Source organism: Equus caballus, chromosome 7, assembly GCF_041296265.1.
Source record: "Equus caballus isolate H_3958 breed thoroughbred chromosome 7, TB-T2T, whole genome shotgun sequence".
Classification (NCBI taxonomy): domain Eukaryota; kingdom Metazoa; phylum Chordata; class Mammalia; order Perissodactyla; family Equidae; genus Equus; species Equus caballus.
Window position 1 is genome coordinate 23,413,399 of NC_091690.1, and position 6,000 is coordinate 23,419,398.

The following is a 6,000-nucleotide window of genomic DNA, read 5'->3' on the forward strand; positions in this document are numbered from 1 at the left end:
ACTCAGCAGACTATCCTTGAGATCCATCCAAGCTGTTGCATATACCAATAGTTTCTCCCTTTGTATTGTTGAATAGCATTCCATTTACGGATGGACCACAGTTTGTATAACCATCACCTATTGAGGTCCATTTTGATTGTTTCCAGCTTTTGGGTGTTGCAAATAAAGCTGCTGTGAACAATTGCGTACAGATTTTTGTGTGAACATAAATTATCCTTTCTCTGGAATAAATGCCTAGGACAGCAGTTTCTGGGTTGCACATGCATGTTTAGTATTATATTCCAACCTGATCTCTCTTTTGATTAGGAAATTTTATTCTTTTCTGTATAATATGATCACTGCTATGTACAAACTGGAGGAATTCTTGAGTTCATTCATCTCACCAGTTTATTGTATTCATTTTAATTTTTGGTGTGTCCCTCGAGTTTGTCTTTATTTCATCTATCACAGGTTTAGTTTAATGAACATCTAGTTAACTCTAAGTATGGCTGCAACATCTTCTCACGTCACTCTGGAAATTAATTATAATTATTTTAAATTCCTATATAACTTGCTCTGTTTCTTTGATGCGTAAATTTCTTCTGATTGCTGTGCTTGATGCCTTTCTTGCAAGCATTAGTCTTTTTCAAATGATGGCTAATTTTTGGATATGTGTTCATCTTTGAATTTGAGATTCCCCACTAGCCTCTGTAGATGTTATATCTGTTTACTGCAGTTCGTTTCTCGGAGAGTTGTTAGAAATATTGCCTGGTGCTGTGTGCCAACACCTAGTCTCTCCATAGTCCAGTCTGCCTTTTGTTCTTAGGTGTTGTGCATGACATTGCTTTATCTTTCCAACCCAAGCATATACCTTCAGTGCTTTCGTATGAGGTGTGGAGGAGTCATACCTCCGCTTCTCTGTCAATCACGCTGGGGCTCCCTCCTGATCCTGGTGTAGGAAATTTTTGTGGCAGTCCAGTCCTGAATTCATTTGGTGCTGTAGTTTCATACTTTAATCCAATCTCTTCTGATTTCAATCTTTTAGAATTTTCTCACATTCTCTGTTCTGATGAAAGAAATTATTCTTCTCCTCTAGCATGGTAACAAAGTTTTATAAATCTCCTTCCAGACATTTCTTTGGACGTATTTGACAGGGGAGCCTGCAGCAGGTGCCAAGCCCACCATTTTGAATAAATTCTGCAGTTTTTCCTATCTACCACCAGCTTCCTACTTTATAGTGTTAATCTCTTGTTATCTATTTATACTGTCGTGTGTTACATGCTGTCAAGTTGGCTCTGACGCCTGGTGACCCTGTGAATGAGGGACGTCCACAATGTCCTCGGCAGCCCTACTCAGCTTCTGTGGACTCACGCCTATGGCTTCCTCTATGGAGTCAATCCATCTCATATTTGGTCTTCCTCTATTCCTGCTGCCTTCTACTGTTCCGAGCATTATTGTCTTTTCTAAAGAATCCTGCCGTCTCATGCTGTGCCCAAAGTAGGACCACTTGTTTATCTTTTATCACTAGAACCCATTAGGTGTATAATACCTGATAAATAAAAGGTTCTCAATAGACTGGCTTTACAATCTTGGACAAGTTCTTAACTTTCTAGGGCGGAACTTACTCATCTATAAAGTGGGATATTAACAGTGCAGGCTTCTTAAGGTTTTGAGGATTAAGCATAAAAGCAGGCACTTAGTAGTTCCGTTAATCTGTGTCCTTCTCTTTTTGTTTCAGGAGAAATCTGTGGAATAAAATCATTCCGTCTCCATACAAGCTCTTTTTGTCCACACAACAGTTCCAATAGATCCTACTGGGAGCATCACTTATGTAGATGGTAGAATGCTTCGATGGGATGAATGGGATCCACAGAGTCAGAATCAAATGGTTGACAGTCCCTCTAGTATGATATAAAGTGGAGAAGGGGCAGTTCCCCAGTAAAAGAGGGCCTGTGTTACTAGAAGTAGGAGTATTGGTCAGGACAGAAACAATAGTTGTTGAATACAAAAGGCAGTACAGATGAGGGCAAAAAAGAGAATGAGTCATATTTTCTGTCATTAATCCTTTAAGAAAGCTTTATCCAAAAATTTCTTTCTCCCCATGAGTCAAATTAGGTACTTATTTATTCACTCATTGATTTACTTATTAGTCCCAATCACTTATTGCATGCCTGCAGTTGCAAACTTGAAAATAACTGGGAATCCATGTGTAGTCTCTCAGCTCTGAAGGTCTGGGATTGTTTATAAGTGGTAAAGATATATTCCCTGCCCTTATCAAATGTGTGATTTAGTTTCAGTGTTATCTATGTTGTCAGACACATATAGAATTATTTCCAACACAAAACAACATTATAGCCATGGGAAAATATTGTTATGAGTACGCAGAAGAGGGAGTGGGTGAATATGCCTGTATGGACCTGGGACTTGAAGGATGACTGAGCTCTCTTTAATTGGAGAAAGCTATGAAGGATGTTCCTTCCATGAAAAAGGAACAGCTTGGACAATGGACTGAGGGCAGGAATATACACTCAATATGATCCTTACCTGGTTCTGGAAGTAGAAAATTCATTAAAGGGCCACTTCTAGAGCTTAATTTAGTTTAAGATACAGAAATTTTGGCCATGCTGGTGGACCCCCGGTTTCATTTTTAAGTTATCTTTATACAAGTTTGTCCCTTTGGTTGAATTATGGTTGCTTTCTGGGTGGGGACCAAATCTTATTCTTCCTTTTTTCTGCCCTAAGTGTGCCAAGCCCTTTCCTTGAGCCACGTATATCAATATCATTGTCCATGTTCCAAAAGAGCAAAGTTTGCCTGGTAACACAAACAGTAGTGCACCCAATGACATGTGTCCATACTCTCCTTTCTCTTGCAAAGCTGCAGTCATCCATAGGTAACAATGAACAATACAATCTCTGTTCCTAAACTCTTCATTTCTGAGTCAACACATCAAAACATTTTGTGATACACATCTTGTGGGCTTTTGCAGATTGGATGAATCTTGTAGCCTCTCTGTCATATCATGGACAGATTCACCTGAAAGAGAACATGTCTTTACTGCATGCCATGTCATTTTATACATAAACATCTCTCTAATTCCAAATAGGTAGCTATTAGCTATTATTGCCTCAGGCTTCCTTCCTAGCAAATGTAAAAGGAGCCTTTGTTTTATTTAACACATACAAACTGAACCATTAATATATTCTAGGCATTGTTCTAGACGCTGTGGACAAAGCATCTGGTGGACAACACAAGGCCCTATAGTTCGGGAGCTTAGATAAATCTAGCGTTGAGTAGAACAGGTAAGAGTCACATACATGACTAACTTAATGAGATCATTTTGGATAGTGATACGTAGTTACACGAAAAGAGAACATCGTGAAGTGACTAATTGCCAGAGAGATCGAGAGATCTACTTCTCGCTTGTGTGGTCAGGAAGAATTCTCTCTCGGGAGATAATTGACCTGAGACTGTACTGACAAGAAAGGGAGCCTTATGGTCATGGAAAGGAGTTTAGAGGTCATTGAAAGATTTTACCTAAGGATGTGAAATAATCTGATTTCGATTTTTAAAAGATCAGTCTGCCTGCTGTGTAGACAGTGACTTGTAGAAGTTTCAAGATTATAAGCAGAAAAACCAGTAATGGCCTCAGGGGTGGTATAGCTTGGACTAGGAAGGCAGCAGTGGAAGAAGAGAAGAAGAGACAGATTGTCTACATACATTGTAAGGAAATATGGCAAAACTTTGAGATGAGTGAGAGAAATGGGTGAATCAAGGATAGCTTCTGATTACTCTATGGATTTTGCTAACATGTTTTTCAATTGGAGAAGACTAGGGATAAATAAATGTGTTTTGGAATATAGGGATATAAGAATTCTACTTTGATCATGTTGAGTTTGAGATGCCTCCTAGATGCAAAAATGGAGAGTTAAGTAGGTAATTCGATATGCAAGTGCTAAACTCAGTGGGGAGATCAGAGCTAGAGACAAATATTTAGAAGTTGTCAAAATTACAGGTGTTTTTTAAACCACAGGGTGGATATCACCCAGAATGAGAGCATAGAGCAAAGCAGGTGGGTAGGACTGACCCCAGGGTATTCCAAATTTGGAGGCCAAGTAGTAGAGGTAGAATTGGCAAAGGAGTGTGGGAAGGAGTCTCCAGGGAGGCAGGAGGAAAACACAGAAAGAGTTGTGTCACACTCTTTCCTTCTCTCCCTCCCTCTCTTTCCTTCCCTCTCTCCTATTTTCCCTCCCCCAGCTGCCTTCCCACTTTAGTTAGGATAAAATTCAAACTCCTTGCCATAGGCTCCAAGGCCATAGTGATCTGGCCTCTGCCTTCCTCTCTAAATTCTTCTCCCTCCATATTTCCCTCACTGACAATACTCCAGGCATAATGGTCTCCTGCTCTTTAAATAAACCAAGCTCCATCAGGTCTCAGGGGCTTCGCATTTGCCGTTCTTTCTCTAGCATCTGTCTCTCCTTTGTCTCATGAATGCCTCTTTTCCATTATCTTGATCTCACTTGAAACGTCTTCTCCTCTAAGGTGCCTTCTCTGACTAGTCACCTCCATCACTACCATGTCGCTCTGCAACGTATTACCTTATTCTATACTTTGTTCTTACTACTTTTGCAGTATGGAATTATTTTATATCTTTTGTTTATCTTTTTTCTTTACCACGATGTAAATTCTTTGATGGCAGAGAATTCACGTGCCTTTTTGACCACTGTCTCCCTAAAGACTAGAACAGTTCCTGGCACATGATAGGGATTTAATAAATATTTTTGACCATCTGAGTGTTTGCTGGGCACTGAACTGTGAACTGTGGTTCATGGGCAATTGAGGAGAAAATTTATTATCCCTTGCCGAGAGGCTAGATATATTTAAGATGTTCCTATTACAATTGCTATTTCCTAGATACAGCAAGAGTAAGTCAGGGACCCAGTGATATCTGGGGCATAGTTTAGAGGGGAAAATTAAGGAAGAATATGCCAAATTGCTTTATACTAATTATATTGCCCTATTCAACTGAAATTCTCATATCAATCATTCTTTTTCGGTCAAGTTTTGGGAAGTCCTATTAAAATGCAAGTAAGAATGATTAAAATATTAACCTACATGTGTTAATTGTTGATTATCTGCATAATGCTTTTCAAACATGTTTTAAACAGTGGAACTTTCTTCAAACCAAAAGCCCAACCACATACACATAGTCCAATACACATAGCGTAAAAATGGCTGATATTTTGGCTGATGTGATGTGGCAGATCTTGCACCCTGCCCACCAGGCACCTCTCCTAACTCCTGTCCATCCAGGCAGTACCTGAAGTACCACCTACAACACCCAGAGCTGTACAGAGCAAGGTTTGAAAATTACGAATCTTAGTCTAACCCCTTCGTTTGGGAAACCAAGGTCCAGAGAGCAGAAGTGACTTATCCAAAGTTATAGAATTACTGCAACACAAGGACCCAGGCCCAGCTCCGTGAATTCTAGTGCACTGTGCTTGTGCCTGTGTTATCCTATATTCCTGAAGGATAAAGTTTATAGACTAGATTAGTCTCCTAGCAGTGGGAGTTCTATAGGGAGAGAAAAGTCAGAGGTTTTCAGTATCCCGGGGACCTTGCTTGGAATTCTGCTGGTCCTCCAGGACTGTGGACCTGGAGAATTGCCTCACAAGACTTCTCTTCCCACTTGGAAATCACCTTGAGCTTATCTTTAGTGGTAGAAATAAGGAAATGGAAGTGCTTTCTCCACATATTTATTTTATAAGGACTTTATTGCTCTGAATTTCCGTGCCTCAGAGAGAAGAACTTTTAACCATTAGGTGTCTTGACTCCCCATTTGTGAAGAGTGGCAGGGTTCTGATCAAGAACGGTAGGTCCTTTTCATGAGTATTTTTATTTTTAAGAGGAAGCACAAATTAGAAGTAACTAACTGATTTGATTGAATTGGTGGTTTATGGATCAACCATAGCACAGATTATCTTGTGCTAATTGGGAGTTCAGAACCAAACACACATTTGACA